Below are 22,404 nucleotides of genomic sequence, written 5' to 3' on the forward strand. Positions count from 1 at the left end.
CGTCGGAAGCAAAATAAAAAATTGAAAGCTTCCACAAGATAATAAACTAAAAAAAAATTCTAGTGGTCATAGAAATGGTATAAGGGGCACTAGTATGTGAAGGCTGGGAGTTGAGGGTAGGATAGATGTCGTTTTCTTCAAGGAAAAACTTATCTGTGCTTTGAAATATCTCGTTCTTTTCGTTGAATTAAATGTTGAGTTAAATATTCAGATCGTAAAAGAGTTTCCATATGTTGTCCTATTGTAAAAATAAGCCGTCAACTGTAAAAATCCTCGCAAGGGTCCTATAGTGACTAAAAAGAGGTGGAATATTCAGGAATTTTGCAAGTGGCTCTGTCTCTGAAGATGAATCATTGATATTTTTTCTTTACGGGAGGTAGTGTACCCCGGCGAAAAGGGCAATAATGAGACTCATAGAATTATGACAGAGGGCCATTTGCGATATCGATAAAGGTACTTAAATTGCCCGTAACTCGGCGTGAAGAAAAATAACTTTGTAGAATAACAGCTCCTTGTATTTCTTAAAGAGATATATTTTATTTACCTTTGTTAATAAAAAGAATTGTACAAACAAAGCATCTTTAAAACCCTGTCAATTGGTTGTGATGGATTTATTTTTCAAAGGGGTTAATTTCTTAAAGTTTAACATGTAGAAACCTTGTTCCTTCGGTTCTTTTTCTATAGATAAAATAAATAAGTGCATTCTCAATAAAAAACTGAATTACTTTTTTGTATTTCAATAAAAGTTAAATTCATAAATTATATTTTTATAATAATAATAATTGATAAATACAAATTTATTTTCAGATCGGGGTAAAACTGTTTTAAGAAACGTTTGACAGTAATAAACTTATTCTTCCTCAGGGCCTTCTGAAAAATATATATCAAAATAACAAAAAATATAACTGTAATACAATTCAGATATCATACATGTATATAAAACAAAATAACAGGATTAACAAATTACAATCACACGATTATCAATATAGTGACCATGTACAGAGTTTTACAATTTTCACAATTATGTATATACAAATCAGAATTTTATTGCTGCAGTTTTTTTAAATAATTTATCAAGGAGACAGCTGATGATGTAATTTTCTACAAGAAACACTTAAATGTTTAGCAATTAAGACATAACTAATATTTTGGGACCTTTTTTATTCCATAAATGTACACCTTAAAAAACAAGAGGTCATGAATTTTAAGTTTTACAAAAATTTTAGCAATCAGAAATTGGATAAAAAATTACTTTCAATTCGCAGGTTATAAGTAAAGTTGAAGAATGAAAATTCAAATAAATTTAAAGATATATGGGGTATTAGTGTTTTATTTTAAAAGAACTGAATATATTTTCATCATCAATAATAATTGTTATATATTTGCAAATATTAAGATCAATTTTTAAAAGTCATAAAGTGTTAACCATCCAAGTTTCTCAAACAGTGGTTTACAAGCAAACAATGGGACTGCTGCGTACAAGAATAATTCTTGCTGCCGTTTTTTCTGTTAATTTTAATAGTCTATCCATGTCCGAGGATTTCTGCAATGTCTTTTCCTAGCAGACAGTCTGAAAACAAATAGTTACAATAGATGGTAAAATATAAGCATTGTAATATAGTTTTTGGTATGATAATAGATGTACATAATGCATTAAGGGAAATTTCTAATTTTTTAAATAACTTATAATTTCGAAAAACCAGCAGTATTTTACAAACCGAATCAATATGATTTGCATACTGTAACTTATCATCAATATGTACACCAAGAATTTTTTTAGTTTCAACCATTTCAATTGTTTTGTCTGAGGCATAGAGTTGTAAATTTGTATTATCTTATTTTGATTTTCTTTGCTGTGTTAGTTTAGTGTATTTTCTAAACATCTTGCATTATGATTATTAGAATATATTTTATTTAACTTGGTGTCAGCAATGTACATAGCAATATTTGAATTGTTTACATGTAATGGATATTTCATTTTCTTAAAGTTGTACAATAAAAATTAAAGTGGGTCCAAAATTGCACCCTTAAATTGGCACTTGCTGTGAAAGTTATTTTTCAATTGGAGACACATGATCCAAAACATGTAAAACACTGGGTCCTATTTTTAATAGATAAAATGACTTAAAACACTTTATAGCTGTTTGGTCAAATTTGTAATGGGTTAATTTCTCTAGAAGAATGTCATTTAATTATAAGGCATATGTTGAAAATGAAAGTTTTCTCTGTAATAATAGAACAAAAGGAAAAGCATATTCGTGAAAAGATATCAATTATAAAAATAAAATTGATGGATGTGCATAGATCAACCATTTCAACTGGTCTCTCATTGTAGGAACTGTTTTCCATCCTGCCAACATGTGACGGTTTGGCATTTTGCCGACAATATAACATACTCAGTACATCCAACAATGTTACAGTTAAACATGTGCGCTTCCCCTTTTAAATTAACGTAAAATACTAGTACAACAAATGTGCCTTAAAATTCATTAGTCATATTTCGCTTGCAATTTTCATTTGTGTTATTTACCTTTCCAACGTCACATACGAATGTTTCGTCTATTTAGCACACCAGTACCGAAGACCGCTAAATTCACAATTAACATGAACGAAATTAACAATTATGAAGAGTGAAAATTTGAGTTTTGAATAATTATTTTTGGATGTCGTTTTTGAGTAATAGTTATACCGCGCTAACACATGGTATTCAATTTGTCGGCACGGCCAGGTGTGTTATATGACATACATGTATACAAAAATATGAATTCAATTCATTAACGATTTATATAAGAAATGAAATTGATGGCTACTGTACCCATGATACACCGGTATAACCTTGGTTGGAACAGTTACGCTTTTATTATAACCGTTACCCCCAAAAATCGCATCCTCACAAACCAATTAAATTTTGCTTTCCCACAAAAGTTTATCCCTATGAAATAAATTGAATCCACGGTATGCCTGGAATGGATTTTGATTTATTTGTATGGTGGTAGCAGTTAATATATAAAATAATAATGCCAGTGCCCCAGACCATATTGGAGAGCCTGTTCCCGCTGCAAAAATCAACCCACCGCGGTAAGGATGGAGACGTAAATGATAAATTCAATGATATCATCTTGTAGGTTGTAACCATTCAAGAAAAAAACTTTATTATTTAACTTGCAGATGCTGTCTATTAGCTTTAGGACTATGATGGGTGCTTGGGGCAGACAAGAATGCAGTATACATGTACCTATGTGGCAAATCTAATATTTATGTTTTTAAATCTGTATAATGCTGATGCATTTGTTGATAATGCTCAAATGCAAATATGAAATATGCTAAAATACGATCCTTAGATTTGAAATTTGTAATATGTTTTGACAATATTCCAACACTTTTGCATTATAGAAATGCCGTGTAAAATATAAAGAATGCTATAATATAATATCCGACACCGCATCTCACAATATAATACACGAAATTGTGACTTATATGACAGGAGAGATAAAGCAAAGACATTTCAATGTAACCAATGCCCATCCAGGAAAGCAATAGGCATTGTATTCCACATACGAGTACCTGAAAATCATAAGACCTTGACCAGTCTGATAATTTGGCCAGTAATTCGATGGCGTGTTAACGTTAACATTAGCTTTCATAAACCCTCAGTTAGAAGGTCTAATTATCATCAAACATTGAATCCGGGCATCAACATCAAAGATATTATCCTGAAAATGGCACAGATATTTACGATTTGCATGTATGTTAAGATTCCATTGTTTGCAACAGTTACTGCTGGTATATTTTTCACTTTGAGGAAAATCCCATGGCTTTACATCATTATTCATTTCTTGCACAGTAGAAAAGGATGTAAAATGATACGTTCCCGATCGGACTTTGTGTGTCTGTTTGACCTTGACCTTGGAGATTTCCATACTCATGAAAAACTTTTACTTTGGTCATAACTTTTGAACGGTAGATACTAGGACTTTTATTCTTAATATATATAATCCTTATGACAAAACCTTTTATTGGATACCAACAACTTCGACCTTATGAACTTGACCTTGGAGAAGTCTGTATTTATAAAAAAAAAAATTTACCTAGACCATAACATTTGAACAGTAAGGGCTAGGGCTTTCATTTTTCACATATGTAATCCTTGTTGCAATACATTTTATTAGATACCAACAACTTTGACCTTTTGACCTTGACCAGATTTCCTTACTTATGGAAAAACTTTTACCTTAACCATTACTTTTGAACGGTAAAAGTTAAGGCTTATTAACTTCACATATGTTATCCTGTTGGCAAGATAGGATACATACAACTTTGACCTTTGATCCTGGAATTTTCGTACTTATGAAGATTTATACGTTGGTCCTGTTGAAAAGTACAGAATAAATCGAGCAGAAGTTTTCAATCAGTAACATTTAGATATAAGTTGATGGTGGATCATAGACATAGTGACAATATTCAGTGATCTAAAGTCAGATGGTGAAAACAAACAGCAGTCATCTCACTCTATATTCTCAATCAATCACTTGATCTTCTTTTCTTTCTCTTCTTCTTCCTCTTCTTTTGTATGGGTTGATCTAGATCATTTTTCCTGCTAATGTTCAGTTGGGGCGAATCTAAATCACTGGTTATCTTAATGTTCTGTTGGGGCGGATCTAAATCACTAGGCATATTAAGGCTCTGTTTGGCCGGATCTAAATCACTAGGCATATTAATGTTTTGTTTGGGCGGATCTAAATTACTGGGCATATTAAGGCTCTGCTGGAGCGATTCTAAATCACTACTTGTAGGCATGTTAAGGATCTGTTCGGCCGGACCTAAATCACTAGGCATAGTAATGTTTTGTTTGGGCGGATCTAAATCACTAGGCATATTCAGGGTCTTTTCGGCCTGATCTAAATCACTAGGCATATCAATGTTTTGTTTGGGCGGATCTAAATCATTAGGCACATTACGGCTTTGTGGGGGTGGATCAACACTCATGTTATTGTTCTGTTGGGGTGGATCTATATTTCTCTGAGTGTCATTTCCTCCCTCAACTGGATTTACCTTGTTGTTTCTGATATTGCTAGAAGTGTTTCCTGTTCCATCAGATTTCAATGCTTTATCAATTATCCGAAATAAAACAAACCCAACATCATTAGAAATACACAAAATGATGGAGAGTATCAATGCTACAATGTCCCACGCCCTACTTTCTTTAACAGGACAATCGACACCACCAATAGCTGAGAAGAAACAAATGATTAAAACGAGGATGACGGGAACCGAGCAGAGTCCAGCAGCTATCATGTTTATTCCTAGGCTCACCACGTTAATCACTCTGTAAACATTTATCTGTCAAAGAAACTATTTTATGTAAAAAAAGATATAATTATATATTATTTTTTAAAACATAATTTAGGTTTCTCAAACAAGTAAAAGATGTTGGTCGCATGAAAGAGAGTATTACAATTCGAGACTGCAGCAGAACATAAAGTTTAGTTACTTACTCTCTTGATATAGGTGGGAGATGGTTGATTTCTATTTTCAATGTCCATCTTAGAGACAAAATAACAAATTATGCCACTAAGCAGAAGCTACAAATGAAATTAATGAATATAATTATTATATCGAAACAATCAAAAGCAAAATCTTCATTTTTTACCAGATATTCCGACATTAAAAAAACTGTTATAATAGAGGCATAATCACAAATGCATGCAGTTTAAAAGATTTATGATAACTTAAATGCATCGTGTTCGAACAAAATAAAATTATTTTTTATTAAAAAGTATTTAAACTGACATTTCGAAAAGCTATCATTGTCTTTATTTGGCTAGAATTCAAGTATGATTTTGACATCGCATGTCGAAATGTTTTTACGTCATAATTACATTGCTAATAACATTACGTCATGGACTCGAGATTTCTTGAATGCTCCGCATACTGAACACTTTGATTGGTCAAAATTACTTAAAAATATTCACGAGGGAGTAGTCCCAGGAAAGGGCTCTGATTTTTCAAGGAGTGGTCCTCAAATGAGGGAAATAGTCTCTTCTTGAGGAAATAGGCAGTATTATGGTATTTAATTTATATAAGAGTAAGAAAAGTAGAAGTATAATGATAAATTATATAACAATATATCATATTATATTATAAATTCTATTTATAGTCCTAATATAATCTATACAAACACAAACAGTTTAATACCACTGCATATTCACCGGATTTTAGGCCGTATTCACCGGAGGTTCAATCTGCTTATAACGCCATTTTGACTTCATAATCAGAACCTCAAGCAATGTTGAAAACAATGGTTGCAGCGGCCACAGCCATCTATATTATCTGAGCAGGTAAAATGTTAGACAACCTTATAGTAGGATTATTTTAAAACGATTGAACGTCCGACACATAGCGAAACTTGTAAAGGATTGAATGAGGGTTGTATATTGTTAAACGTTCCGCTCGAAAAATTTTCATTCATATGGAGACGCAACCACTTTGCCTTTGTAACTTGGAAAGGAGAACACAGAGAATACAAACTATGATCTGAACATTTTTTATTTCAACAATGGAAGATGGCAAATGAAAATGGTGTCGTTATGCAGCCTTCAATGTGTTATTTATTCAAATCCCGAATATGTAATAAAACAATTGTGGACTCTTTTGGTGTTGAATATGGTTCACCAGAAAAATATCAATATTGACCGAGGCGGAGCATATTCAACACCACAAGAGTCCATAATTGTATAATATCATACTATATATATTATATAATGATAAGTTATTTTATATTATATCGTAGTTTATCATATCATATTCTATTAAATAATATAGTATCATATCATAATGTATATTATAATTTATTATATGATTGAATAATTTCCTTCTCTCTGATTGGCTGAGATCCAACTATGTTAGAAAAATACAACGTTGTATTGACCTGCACGTGACGTTCCAGGTCAATACAAGGAAATATTTGCAGGTCAATGTAAGGAATTATTGACCTGTTCCGTTTTTTTTCTGTTACAATGTGTTCTTGTTGAAATTTCCTGTTGAAAACGTTCATTAAGCAAAGAAACAGTCTTGTAGGAGTTTGCTATCATTTAATCATATAATAAAACAGTTATTGCTGTTTTTGCGGTATATTCGATGATTCAGCCACCTTTAAAGTCCAATATTCACTTCCCCCTTCCGGCTCAGTGAATATTGTAATCCTCAGGTGTCTTAATCATGTATTTAAGGAATAATTGTCTTATTTTTCGATTTCACGATGTGATCAATCGATTGGCTTGCGTGACAATTTGCATAAACGCCGAAGGCGTTTATGCATAAAAGTATCACGCAAGCCAATCGATTGATCATCTTCATGAAATTAATAAATCTGACAGTTATTCCTTATATTTACATGCTTTGATTCCGCCAATCCACGTGCTCCAAGCCCTGCTTCTGACTAGCTGTTTGTCCCGCCCTGCACGTGGATTTTTTGGAACCACGCCAATACATTGATGAGGAAATAAATTACATTTACAATTTGTAATTTTATCTCGGACAAAGCCATTGGAAATGTAAATATTGACCTAAAAAGAGCAATACTTGTATAAATATTATATTATTACCACTGCTCCCGACCATATTGGAGACCTTGTTTCCTTTGAGAAAGCAAAATTATTTTCTTCTTTGTAGACATTCATTAAAATTCCAAATATGATGCTTCCTGCTGAAATGCCTATCAAAAATATAGACATCCAAAAGAAATGCTCTGCAGCTTTCTTTCGTTTCTGTGCAACATCAACTGGAAAAAAATATTTCTCTTAATGAACAGAAACACAAAGTCTCTTATTTGATTACCTCATTGGGAGGGAAATGACTGTTTTAGTGTCTTGAATGAATATTTCATTCATATTTGACAAGTGCATATGGTAATAAGACAATTAAATTTTAGAACCTTTTTCTATACTCAGGGCTATCGACCTGTGAGGGTATTTATCGTGTATGCTGCTGATGTAATTATGACACGGGTCTCCGTTTCCTCTAAAAGAAACCGTAAAGCTAGATTTTTCTAACAAGGCACGTTTTCATATTTTAAAGATCTATGTAACAAAAAGAAGAAGAAATAAACTGAAATTAAAATTTTGAACAAGGATATTCAAAGAATTGTGGTCCCCCGCTTTCGGTGTCAAGGTCATTCTTGATATCTAATGAATGTCACAAGGATTAAAAAGTGAAATTTGAAAGCCATTGCCCTATCCCTTCAAAAGTTATTGTCAAGGTTTGTTTTTATTAAAGTAAGTTCAACTCCAGGTTAAGGTCAAAGGGTCAATTTTCTTGGTATCCCATGAAGATCTCACAAGGATTACATATGTGAAGTATGAAAACCCTAGCCCTTATCATTCAAAGGCTATGGCCAGTGTTAAAGTTTTATATGTAAGTAAGGAAATCTCCAAGGTCAAGGTCAAATGGTTAAAGTTGTGGGTATCAAATGAAAGGACTTGCCACAAAAATACATATGGGAAAATTTGAAAGTCCTAGTATCTACCGTTTAAAAGTTGTGGACAAGATTACAGTTTTCAAAACGCAGGTTTTTTTATATCCCATGAAATATGTTTCACAAGGATTATATATACATATGGGAAAATTTGAAAGTCCTAGTATCTACCGTTTAAAAGTTGTGGACAAGAATACAGTTTTAAAAAGGTAGGTTTTTTGATATCCTATGAAATATGTTTCACAAGGATTATATATGTGAAATATAAAAGCCCTAGCCCTACCGTTCAAAAGTTATGGCCAAGGTTGAAGTTTTTATATAAGTATGAAAATATCCAAGGTCATGGTCAAAAGGTCAAAGTTCTGTGTCTAATGAAAGGTCTTGCCACCAACAATACATATGTGAAATATAAAAGTTCTAGTTTCTATCATTCAAAAGTAATGGCCAAAGTAAAAGTTTTTTTTTAAAAATGGTGTTAAAGTGGGTCACACTCCAAGATCAAGGCCAAAAGGTCAAATTTTGTGGTACCCAAAGAAAGGTCCTGTCATAAGGAACACACATGTGAAATATGAAAGCTATAGCTCCACTTAATCAAAAGTCATGGGCAATGTGAAAGTTTTTGTGATGGACAGACAAACTGACTGACGGACAGACGAATGAGATTTGATGTCCCCTCGCTTTCACGAAATCGAGGGACGATAAAAATTCAGGTGGTTTAGCATTCCATTTTTGCAAGCATTGATATATGATAAAAATGAAAAAAGTGGTGACCTATGGGTTTTGAAGTATCTTTGACTAAAGAAATTTCTTCTAAAATATTGTTTTCTATAATCTGCTAAATTTGACAACAGGGATTACGTGTATATATGTTTTTGTCAGCCAACAATGTGACCTTGTAATATGTTAAATGGAATCCGTTTTTTTTTTTTGAGGTTTTTTTTCATGAAGAATGAAAACACTTATACGGTTTTGAAAAAGTACATACAAACATGATATCTTCAATTGAATCGATACAAATGAACAAATTATAGAATAAAACAGGCTTTAAAAAATAAATAGATGGTGCAAAGATATCAAAAATCGATACAAATGCTAAAATATGGATTTATATACGGAAGACTTAAGATCTATTGAAGAATCTTACTCTGGTGTTTTACAAGGTGACCCAAACACTGTTTTTAATAATTTTCACACTGATCTTACTCAAGTAATCGACAAACACATTCCATAGAAAAATACTGGGAAAACCAGCTCCCTTCATGAATAAGAGGTTGAAAGGTGCAATTTTCAAGAAACGACAACTGCAAAATTTATATTCCTCCAACAAATCTAAGCAAAATTGGGAAAATTTTAGAAAACAAAGAAATTATGTAACAAAAGTTAAGCGTCAGTCTGTCAACCAATACTTCATTGAACGGTGGACCAAAAAGTAAAGATTTTTTGGCCAACTATAAAACCATTTTTGACCAACAAAGGTACAAATATCAGAAAAAATATTATTCTCTCAGAAAACGAAAGTCTTGTGTCTGATCCATTTGAAGTATGCAATATTTTTAACAATTTTTTTGTAAATGTTGCGAAAAACATCGGAATAGATTGTTTTCATGTCAATAGTGAACACCCTAGCATTGTAAAAATCTGTGAGAGTATCAAAGATAAGGATGCTGTTGAATCATTTTCTTTTCACCCTGTAGACAATGGCTTTGTAAGTAAATGCATTAACAAATTGGGCTTGAAAAAGGGCTACTGGAATTGATGGTATTTCGGCTAAAATTGTTAAACTTAGCCATGAACATAATTATATTGAACCCTGTGACCAATATTGTAATTTTTTGTTTTTCTAAAAAATGTTTTTCCAGATCGGTTGAAAGTTGCACAAGTGGTTCAACTACACAAGAAGCAAAGTATTTTGGAAAAAGGAAACTATAGTCCAGTTAGCATTTTACCTACATTGTCAAAGATTTTTGAAAGGGTATTCATAGTCAATTGTCTGATTTTTTCAATTGCCATTTTAATGATATGTTATCAGCTTTTAGACCAAGGTATGGTTGTCAGAGTGTGTTGCTAAAGATTGTTGAGGATTGGAAGTATGCCCTTGATCATAAAAAATATACAGCAACAATTATGATGGATTTATCTAAAGCACTTGATTGTATTCCACATGATCTAGTTTTAGCAAAACTTAATGCATACGGTTTTACAAATGCAACTACTAGTCTTATCTCAAGCTAAGTAAGCAATCGAAAACAGTGTGTAAAACTTGGGGAAGTTTGTAGCAATTTTTTAGAATTGTACAAAGGTGTTCCACAGGGTTCAATACTTGGTCCTGTTATTTTTAATATTTTTATCAATGATATTTTTCATTTTGTGTCAGATTCTGATCTCTACAACTATGCCGATGACAACATTCTCTCAAACTCAAGTGACGATATTACATCACTAAAAAATACTTTAGAATCAAATTGTTCGAACTTAGTTAAGTGGTTTGGAGATAATCAAATGCAAGCAAATCCCGATAAATTTCAAGATTTCAAGCTATATGTCGCGGAAAGAAAACTAAACAGGAAAACATTTGTTTTGAAATTGATGGTACATGTAATATGATTCATCCGGAAAACGAAGTAAAATTACTTGGTGTTACTATAGATTCTGAGCTTAAGTTTAGCTCTCATATTTCAAACATTTGTAAAAAAGCTTCACAACAATTAAATGTACTTAAATGAATAGGGGTACACCTGACCAAATTAGGAAAACTAACCATTTAATCATACATTTATCATGTCAAACTTCAACTACTGTCCATTAGTTTGGCATATTTGTGGTGAACAAGAAACAAGAAAAATGAAAAAAAAAAAACAGGAAAGAGCACTGCGGTTTGTTTATGATAACTACAAAAATCATATAGTTATCTTCTGGACAACTCAAAATTACCATGCCTCAAACTCAGGCGTATTAGAACAGTGGCCATAGGTGTATTTATGTATATAAAGGAATTTATGTGATCTAAATACGTAATAAATTGCATATTTTTATTAATTACAAATTTGTTTGAATTCATGGGTCCCGAAGGGTTTTCCGGGTTTTATACTTAAGCGTCCTCTAGTAACGGCTATTAGCCTTATCCTTATCAGAATAACATTTCGGCTCCAAAATGTGGTTTACAAATTTTACTTAGGTGTGAGTATTTATATTGTGTCACTCATGCAGAGTAGGGTTTTGATTCAAAGATATTGATTTATTGTTCGTTTGCAGATTTGTGTAGAACAGTGAAATATCAATTTCTATCTGAATATCTCAGCGAGAAGGTTCTGTATAGAGGATATTCGGGTTGCATTACATTGATATGGTAGGCTCGCAGAAGTTGATAAAATTAAACCCGATTTAGTATGTATATACAATAAGGTTCTAATGATTTGTGTAGTCTAGATATTAAGTTATACGACTGGGTTGAGAATGTTTTACTCGCTGAGAAAAATTCGGGGTCATTTGGTGCACAGTGTAATGTCAACATACCAAATTCTTCATAGTAAACCACCAAGTAAACCTGACAGGTTCTTAATAGAACATGAACCCTGCAATGTTAAGGTGTTGTTGGTATTAACAGGCTTTTTAACGCTAAATCAGGCAGAGAATTTGGTTATCATGGTTAGGATGTAAGATTTTTTTTTCTTTCATTACTAGCATTTGGTCATCAGAAAATGAGAATAAAGTAAACTGTTAAAATGGTGTGCACCAAAAATGAGCACATGGTTACACAAACTATTAGAATAGTAACAGGATGTCGGTTGTTTCAGCACTTTAAAGCTTGTAAGCAGATTGTATAACTTCAATACTTATATTTATAACAATTTAGTGTAATATGGTCAAGTTTGGGTAGGTTACAAGTGCATATAATGTTTTTGGTTTCATTAAAGAACTAAGGCCTGTGGATTGTCAGTATACGATAAGAATTTAGCACTGCAAATGCATGTAGCTAGAGTAAATTGCCTTTGTTGTTCATCATGTAGCTATTACAGTCAGTCGCTTATTTTGATTTCATTATTTGCCATTGGGTTGGTTGCATAATTACACAGATAAAGCATATTAAGGTATTCATATTGTATATTTATGCTTTGCTTGGGTTTTTTTTTGGAACTTGGAAATGCCAATAGTGATTTATTAGCCACATCACGCTCATAATAATAATAATAATAAAAAAAAAAAAAAAAAAGGTTGGTTAATTAATTCTGGAAATCCTCTATGGTTTTATATGCTTGTATACAGTGTATATATATCCTGTATGGTTTGGTTACCAAGGTAGTCCATATATAGTTGAACAATTTTTGCTATATATATCCTATATGGTTGGATATGCTTGTGCACAGTATGTATATGTATAAATATTTCTGTATGGTTTTGTAACCAATCTGTCCTATATGGTTGGACAATTAATTTTAGCTATCCTATATGGTTGGATATGCTTGTATACAGTGTATATATATTGAATGGCTTGGTTACCATATTGTCCTATATGGTTGGACGCAGTATATTTATATCCTGTATGGTTGTAATTAATTTGACATATCCTGTATTGTTGGATATGCGTGTATACAGTATATATATATCCTGTATGGTTTGGTAACCAAGATGTCCTATATGGTTGGACACATTATTTTTAGCTATCCTATATGGTTGGATATGCTTGTACAGCAATATATATCCTGTATGGTTTGGTAACCAACTTGTCCTATATGGTTGGACAATTAATTTTAGCTATCCTATATGGTTGGATATGCTTGCATACAGTGTATATATATTGAATGGTTTGGTTACCATATTGTCCTATATGGTTGGACGCAGTATATTTATATCCTGTATGGTTGTAATTAATTTGACATATCCTGTATGGTTGGATATGCGTGTATACAGTATATATATATCCTGTATGGTTTGGTAACCAAGATGTCCTATATGGTTGGACAATTATTTTTAGCTATCCTATATTGTTGGATATGCTTGTATATGGTAAATATATATACATATACATATCTGGTACAGTTTGGTAACCTGTTTGTCCTGTATAGTTGGACAGTTAATTTGAGATATCCTATATGGTTGAATATGCTCATATAAGGGTATTTATATGTTAATCGTGTGATTGGGTAACCAAGTTTTGTTTTACATGGTTGGACAATTTATTTGGCATAACCTATATGGATGAATAGGTTTAGATACAGAATTTTTATATCCTTTATGCTTTGGTAACTGAGTTTATCCTGTATGGTTGGATAATTTATTTGACATATCCTGTATGTTTGGATATGCTTGTATAGAGAATGTATGTATATATAATTATATATCAAGGATTAATCCTGTATGGTTGGACAATTATTTGACATATCCTGTAGGGTTGGTTATGTTAATATTTATTTAATATTTATTGATCATGAATGGTTGGATAAAGAAGTTGTTCAGTATGGTTGAACACTTTATTTGACATATGTAGTATGATTATAAATATGCTTACAAATATCTTTATCGTGTATTGTAAGATAACCAGATTTGTCCTGTATGGTTTGACACTCTGCTTGACATGTCCTGCTTGGTTGGACATGCTTATGCTCTACATATCCTCAGGTGTATGTTTGCCTTATTTGGATAACCAGGTTTGTCTTGTGGTAGTTAGACAATTTGTTTGACATATCCCTTATGGTTGGATATGCTTATAACTATATCTTATAGGTTGGGATAGCCTAGTTTTGTCATGTATGTTTAGGCAATTCATTTGACATATCCTGTATGGTTTGATATACATAGCTAGCTTAGCCCTGTCAAGTTAGGCAGATATATTGCTTGTGTACAAGTACAATAATTTGCAGACCTATATATATATATATATACACAATGATAATAACTATATTGAATGAATCGAGAGCTTGTAGCATATATTTTGGTTAAAGCTTCTAATCATTAACCAACATTGCATTTTCAATTGTAAATTTCATTACGGTGGACTTGTTTATGATTTAACACAAAGAAATTGGCACAGTTTATTAAAAAAAAAGAAAAACAAAAAAAAAAAAACAAAAAAAAAAAAACAACAAACAAACAAACAAAAACCTGGGACTAAAACTGGTACCATTTAATATTTCTTCTTCAGGGATCAATTTTTATTTTAGCACTGATTCCATAAATGCTTTAACAAAAGACTTAGGAAGAGCAATATATTGACCTTGGAGCACCACCTTTTGTCAGTCTTGTGCCTACCACCAAAATAATGGGTACACATTGATTTTAACTCTAACATTTCAGTAGCACCCAGAAATACAGATCAAACAATCAATACTATATTTCAGTGGAAAACAGCAATCTATGCATTTGATTTCTGTCTATACTCGAAAATTCCCAAATGAAACACAGTTTTGTGTAAATCATGCAGAGACAAGTCATGATTTGGCATCATCTAGAAGTAAACCTTGACAAACTGTTGATAAACAAATTAGGATATATAGACAAGTTTAAGGGTATGTCTTCGGAAATGGTTAGTGTGTAATTTGTGCTTCAGGCATTTAAACACAGGGATATAGAGAGGAAACTACAGGTCTTTCCATCTCCCCCTTCTGATCAAGGTTTAGACTAAGGCTTTCAAAAAAAAAGAGAGAAGCAAATCTCCATAGAAATTTGCTAGCCATATAATAGGGAAGGGCTATGCAAGCTTGAAAACTGCAAATTCCAATGCATTTGTTTAGAGTGTGGGAACAATTTGCAAAGCCCAGATAATTGACATTATTCCTTAAGTAATGTAGTTATGTTTTGTTTTGTTTTTTTTTAACCCCTATTATCCCAAATGTCCTTAAATATTTATTCCTAAGCAATTATGTCATTATTAATGACATTCGGTTTCAGAATTAAGCATGGATTTGATTTACAACATCAGGGTGCAAGATCTTTTATACCATCTGAGTATCTCAGCTTGGTGTGTATACCCAGTCACAAAGAGGATCATGAACTACTGGGCTTTCACTGGGAAAGTCTCGTATTATACGATAAGGTTTTCACTTGGGTTGTCCAGTTCTTCTGCTAACTTTTGAAGATCTTTCTTTGGTCTTATAATGGATTGGTAAAGTCAATGGACATTTTCTCTGAATTACTTGTGTTGGATAAAAAGACTTCATGGGCATCTACAAAGCTAGTATTTCTTAAATTGAATTTGACAAGTGGTAATGGAAAATCCAATATGTTGCTACCTGAGAAATTGGAGAGAAATAAAGCTACATTTGCAAAGAAATTTAAACAAGCAGTTTGTATCTTAATACGGTGGTTATTTGAACATATACCATGTATAAAGGTTACATCAAAACACATGCATCTCCACAGCTGATTCTTGGGTAATGGTTATTGTTTGTTAAAAAAAAGTAATAATAAAAAAAAAGAATATAGAAAATTATATGGATCTTGCAAAAAAAAAGAAAAAAAAAAGAAGGCAATATTACCCTCATGAATTATTCCCAATTGTTTTGGCTGTTGAATTATGGGACTTATTTAAAGAATTCATTTGTCATATTCCAATCTGATAGTACAGCTGTTTATTGCATATTGTAAACTTAACAAACACCAGAAAATTCATTTTTTTTAAAGAAGATTATTCACAAGATGAAACACACCCTTTAAGCTCGGCTTAATGGTGGCTTATAGGTCCTTAATGGTGGTTTAATGGTTGTCTTTAAGTCACCATTAAGTCACCATTAAGCGCCTTTAAGTAACATTTACACCACCATTAAGTTACCATTAAGCCATCTAAAAGTCCTTAATGGGTGATTAAATGTAGCTTAATGGTAGCTTAATGGTGGCTTAATGGTGGCTTACAGGTCCTTAATGGTAACTTTTAGACCACCATTAAGTCACCATTAAGCCACCATTAAGCTAGACTTACAGGTGCTTAATGTCCAAACTCCATTAAGCTACCATTAAGCTGCCATTAAGCCACCATTACGCAGTCGATATTACTGTTTTTATGGGTGAAAAATTATTATTATAGTGATTTGTCATCACAAATTATAAATGTCGAGTTCACACATATCTTGATTTGGTAAAAATAAGTAAAAAACGAAAATCAAAATTAAAAAAAAAAACAAAAAAAAAAAACACCAAACACGGGGCGCGAACTCATGACCCTTCGTATTACTGGCAGTCACCTTAACCATTGGGCTAATTCCGCTCTTGATGTAGAAAGGAAAATATTAAACATTTATTTTGCACAAAGTTTGTTTTGGACTATTTTATTGAACGTCTCCAAAGTCTTGAATTGATTTATTAATGAAACTATAAACATTTATATTTATGGATCTTTTTAAAAGGCTTATATCACATTAATATTTCTAAACCGCTGAGTTCGGCTTATAAATTGTAATGAATTTGCTCTGTTATTTGAAGATTAATACGTGTAAGCATTAATTAAATCAAGATTGAAATTAAATCAATTATAGATAAAACACAAAAAAATCTATCACCGGGAAAGACAGATGAATTTTTTTTAAATAATAAAATAGTCTGCGGATATTAACGGATTTTGTGTCTAAGATTTAAGCCTAGTGACAATCCTCGTTTACGAGTTACCTGGTTTACAAAAACTTTTTTTCGAATATCATATTCAGTTAAAATTCTTTTTGTATCATAATGGATATCAAAATATTTGTCATTTTTCAATGAATCATAATTTTTGATTTGTTATATGCTTGCATTTAATTTAAATTTTGTCAAAATAATTGATCATCAAAATCTGTTAGTGTGCGTTGTGTATGTATAGTTTCCCGTTAGTTGACCGGGGACGGTGGACACCTAATTAAGGTCTATTGTTTAACCAGTCGGTACTGTACACTGTTAATCTTACCCCGTTTCCCAATGTGTATAAATCTGGTCGGATGTCATGTTTAATCTGATCGGCTGTTCTTCTGGAAATCGATTTTGAAATAACAATGATTGAAGACCGACTAGATTTTGACAGATACTTACCGCTGCATTATAAAAAAGATAACGAATTAATTCAAATTATTCATGATGTAAAAGTCAAACTTTGAAAACTAAACATTTTTAGTCAAACTTTGAAAACTAAACATTTTTTTTTATACCTGTGGCCCAGCCCGCCCCCCCCCCCCTCCGAAAAAAAGACAGATTTTTTTTTTCTAATGAGAACATGACTTTATATTCCTGGGAAATTAATATGTATCAGAATATGTTGTTTTTAACACATGAAATAAAAATACCATCTCTTTTTTAAAAAAAAAGTAATATAATTACATTTGGTGTTTATATAAATAAAGATAATTTTAAGAACAGATTGATTTTCGGTAGTGAGAAATTAAGATATTTCACAGGGAGTTGGCCCCGGCGTGTATTATATAATTATTTATTTTTTAAAACAAAAATCATATACACAAATAATAAAAACAACGTATGTATTAATTATTTATTTAAGAAAAATCAAATGCGGTAATAAGATAAAATTTCTTTTTTATTGATACTGTAAATGATTAAAATAAAATATTAGAAACCGGGAGCAAGCCCCTGTTAGCTAACTTTATTCTCAGTGCCGGGAGATTTTGCATAATGACAGAAATGTTATTTAAAAATTACAATCGAGACAAAATTATAAATCACCAAAAAAAAAAAAAATATATTAGATTTTGCGTAAATGACATTGAAATAACTTTAAAAGTTAGATCAAAGATTCGATATAAAATGCGTAAAACGTATAAGTTTAATGAGGTTTGACCATTAAGTCACCATTAAGCTCGGCTTAATGGTGGCTTAATGGTAGCTTAATGAAGTTTGGACATTAAGCACCTGTAAGTTGCAGCTTAATGGTGGCTTAATGGTGGCTTAATGGAGTTAACTTCTTTAAGCACCATTAAGTCACCATTAAGCCACCATTAAGCAATTGCTTAAAGGTGATCTTTCGTCTTGTGATTGTTGGTTCTTTACAATATTTTGGGTAAAGAGTGCTTGTGGATATTTAAGATTACAAATCTATATTTTTCAACTCTCCAAACACAGCCCGTATTTCTTTTTAGATTCCGCTTTAGCTCTTATTGCAAAGTAAGTGTACGGGCATGCTCTAAATTGTTTTAAGGGTTTCATTCAGGGTGATCAATAGACCAAGTGCATTAAAGTGGTCTCCTTGGGACAGGTTTATATGTCTTATGTCTTACCTGTACCTATTCAGTTTAGGAAAATCAGCTAGCTCTATATCACTTGGCAGCATGGATATACTATTTTTAAATGCGAAACACCCCCGATTTCTTGAATCGTTTGTTAATCAGTAAAATGTTAAGTGGAGCAAAAAAGTTTGCTAGGTCAGTTGATGCGTGCAGCCTATTACTTTTAATATTCGAAATAAAAAAAAAAAATAGTGACAATACCATAGATAGCTAATTCTTAGTAACGGACATGTTGCTACAGGGTTATGTTCCTTTTTGTAATTTATCCTTGCTGAGAGGAAGGGAAATCGCGGTTCATTCAGACTCAAACCCATATTTGCTGCTTTGAGGAAATATACCTTTTCAGGCACGACAACAAGGGAGTTTAAAGGAGTCTTACAATGAATCAACTTTCAATACAATTTAGGTAAAATAAAAGTCTATCTAGAAATAAAATCCCAACCCAATTGCAGTAGGTGAAATTAGCTGCAAAGGACCCCTTTTTGCTACAGCAACACCCTGGCACATTTTTTAGTGTTTTTAAGACTCACAAAATGAGATATGGGATGGTTGCAACTGGTGTCATTCCAGAGAACATTAAGGTTCCTATTTTCCCGCCTATTAGTACATATATGTTTTCATTTAGGGTGGTAGAAAGTCCGATTGTAAAGGATAAATGGTTGAGAAAGTATCCCTTATTCTGTATTATTTGAATGTATTAAATACCTAGATAGAGGATTCCGTCTGAGGCGGTATCCTCTATTTTTCTGCATCTTTTTTTAAAATTTAATTGTTAATACTATAACCTCATAAAAGCGTCAATTTCATGCTTTAAATATCATAATAATGCATGAGAAAGCTTAACATTGCATAGTTTATCTACCTTCACTTTATACTACTCTTACATACAGGTACACAAGGTATTCGGTGACTGTCTGAGGCGGCACTGAATACATTCGTTGTTGAGTATCATATCGAGAATTGTATTAATATTTCATATCATTTTGAATTATTTAAATGCTTTTGTCAAGATATGCAACTATTCTATTCCTGGTACGTACGTTAATGACTTTCTCGAGTTGTGTTTGAATTTATCTGCCTTCACTTTATACTAATATACACTTGCATACAGGTACATGAAGTATTCGGTGACTGTCTGAGGCGGCACTGAATATATATATTCGTTGTTGAATATCATATCGAGGATTGTATTAATATTTCATATCATTTTGAATTATTTAAATGCTTTTGTCAAGATATGCAATAATTCTATTCCTGGTACGTACGTTAATGACTTTCGAGTTGTGTATGAATTTATCTGTCTTCACTTTATAAACTTACATACATGTACACGAAGTATTCGGTGAATGTCTTAGGCGGCACTGAATATATTCTTTGTTGGGTATCATATCGAGGATTGTATAAATAGTTTATATCTCTTTGAATTATTTACATGTTTTTGTCAAGATATGCAATAATTCTATTCCTGGTTGGTACGTTAATGACTTTCGATTATGTATTTATTTCATTTTAGTTAATATTTTTATTATCCATCCTTAGAATTCCATTGATCTATGTTGTGAATAGTTTTGTTAGTATTTACATCGTTATCAAGCTGTATACATTAAGTAATTGAAGCACATTTTTGGGTGGGGCGAGGGACCCTTCTCTGTACGTTCATTGTCCCTCTTGTGGGATGTTTTTGGGCCCCACCTTCTGCTGCATTCTGATATTGTAAAATCTGTAATCTCATTTGGCATTTGTAATAAATGCTCTATACACACACACACACCCTCTTTATTATTTAACATGCTGCAGAACAGAGCTGCAAATGTGCTTCAGGTTCACATGAACCGAATTGTTCATCAGTTTCAGTATTTAAGAGCACATAAGTGTATTTATGTATATAAAGGAATTTATGTGATCTAAATACGTAATAAATTGCATATTTTTATTAATTACAAATTTGTTTGAATTCATGGGTCCCGAAGGGATTTCCGGGTTTTATACTTAAGCGTCCTCTAGTAACGGCTATTAGCCTTATCCTTATCAGAATAACATTTCGGCTCCAAAATGTGGTTTACAAATTTTACCCACCACCACCCCTTCAATCCTCCATAATTATTGTTATTGTAGAAAATACATGTACTAGTTTCTTTTATATAAGGTGCCTATTGTTATTGCATGACTTTTGTTATTGTAGAAAATAGATGTACTAGTTTCTTTTGTTTAAGGTACTTATTGTTAATTTTGTAGAAAATATATGTACTAGTTTTCTTTTGTATAAGGTGTGGGATGTGTTTGGGCCCCACCTTCTGCTGCATTCTGATATTGTAAAATCTGTAATCTCATTTGGCATTTGTAATAAATGCTCTATATACACACACACACCCTCTTTATTATTTAACATGCTGCAGAACAGAGCTGCAAATGTGCTTCAGGTTCACATGAACCGAATTGTTCATCAGTTTCAGTATTTAAGAGCACATAAAATGTTTTAAGTTTTTAAACAAGCAAAGCCCGTCTTACCTGCACGATTTTATTCATATTAAAGAAACACCTTATTCTTTTAGATACACGAAAACTGCTGTTTTACCAAAAACAAGATCAACAACATATGGGTTGAAGTCTCTTAGATATGAGTCTGCAAAACTTTGGAATTCTTTACCAGAATCTTTTAGTATTATTACTACTTTTAACCAGTTTAAATCCAACATAAATAGTTGGTACGGAAATTGTTGTAGTTGCTGTGCCTGTCGCTAATTTTATTTTTAGAAACTAGTAAACAGGGTTTAAGTTATTTTCGGTTTGTCAGTTTTAATGTGGTGAATACTATGTCATTGTAAAGCACCACGGAGGAATAGTGATATTTTAGTAGTGTTATGCAATTTCTAAAAACGGTTTCTTGTTTATTATGTATGATTGTTGAATTTACTTAACATTATTATGTAGACGGAAAATAGCTCTTCAGAGCTAATGTTCTTTGTTGATGTACCCGTCTTTAAATAAATATTATCTTATCTTATCTTATCTTATCAAAAATACATCTTAAAATCGACATCTCTCAATATCCAAGTTCACTAAAATGACTTTGTATGCAAGTAAAATATGTTTTAAGTCTATTTTTGACTGTAGTCGTCATGCAAATTTCTAGGATATTGTTTTAACACCGAATTTTCTACAGATATTTTTTCTTTGTCAGATTTTGACAAGGAGCACACGGTGGGTGTGACCGGTCGACGGGAGATGCTTTCTCTCATGGCACCTGATCCTACCTCCGTTTTCAGAGATCTATGTCGGCTATGCTTATAATTTGTATTGATTCAATTGACGTCTGAGAATCATCACCTTTCGTTATCTTTACATTTCGTCGTTTGTTTTATAAACATTGTACACATTTACATATATGTCTTCAAAGCATTTATACATGTTTAAGTTCTTACCAGATGACTGTTGTGTGGCACTTTCGTTTTTGTGATGTGTTCACCATCTTTGTAATGTCACAACCAATTCTTCGGACTCGACCAATCTTTATCAAGCGTGACGATAACTTTATTGTACATACTGCGTATTGTAAAACTTAATGAATAAGTGTTTAACTGTGTAATTATCAAAACATTTAAATCATTCGAATGGAAACGAAGAAAAAAGGTTGTTTAAAAACTGGTCATAATAGCGCTATGATAAACAGTTCACTGGAATATTTGTTATAAAAGCGATAGGCAAAATTATTTCTAATTGAAGAATCAGAAGCTT

The 22,404-nt window shown here is 32.1% G+C and overlaps 1 protein-coding gene across 1 annotated transcript in view; it reads right to left on the reverse strand.

Moving 5' to 3' along the window:
* The window catches only part of LOC134248408 (uncharacterized), a 37,044-nt gene extending 14,914 nt beyond the window's left edge, over positions 1-22,130 (reverse strand). Inside the window, exon 1 of the mRNA XM_062730813.1 lies at positions 22,092-22,130. The gene's annotated coding sequence lies outside the window, so the exon portion shown is untranslated. The remainder of the gene's footprint in view (positions 1-22,091) is intronic.
* Positions 22,131-22,404: the final 274 nt, after the last annotated feature.

The sequence above is a fragment of the Saccostrea cucullata genome, unplaced genomic scaffold, assembly GCF_032062105.1.
Source record: "Saccostrea cucullata isolate Sc308-1 unplaced genomic scaffold, CSIRO_AGI_Scuc_v1 ctg6293, whole genome shotgun sequence".
Lineage (NCBI taxonomy): Eukaryota > Metazoa > Mollusca > Bivalvia > Ostreida > Ostreidae > Saccostrea > Saccostrea cuccullata.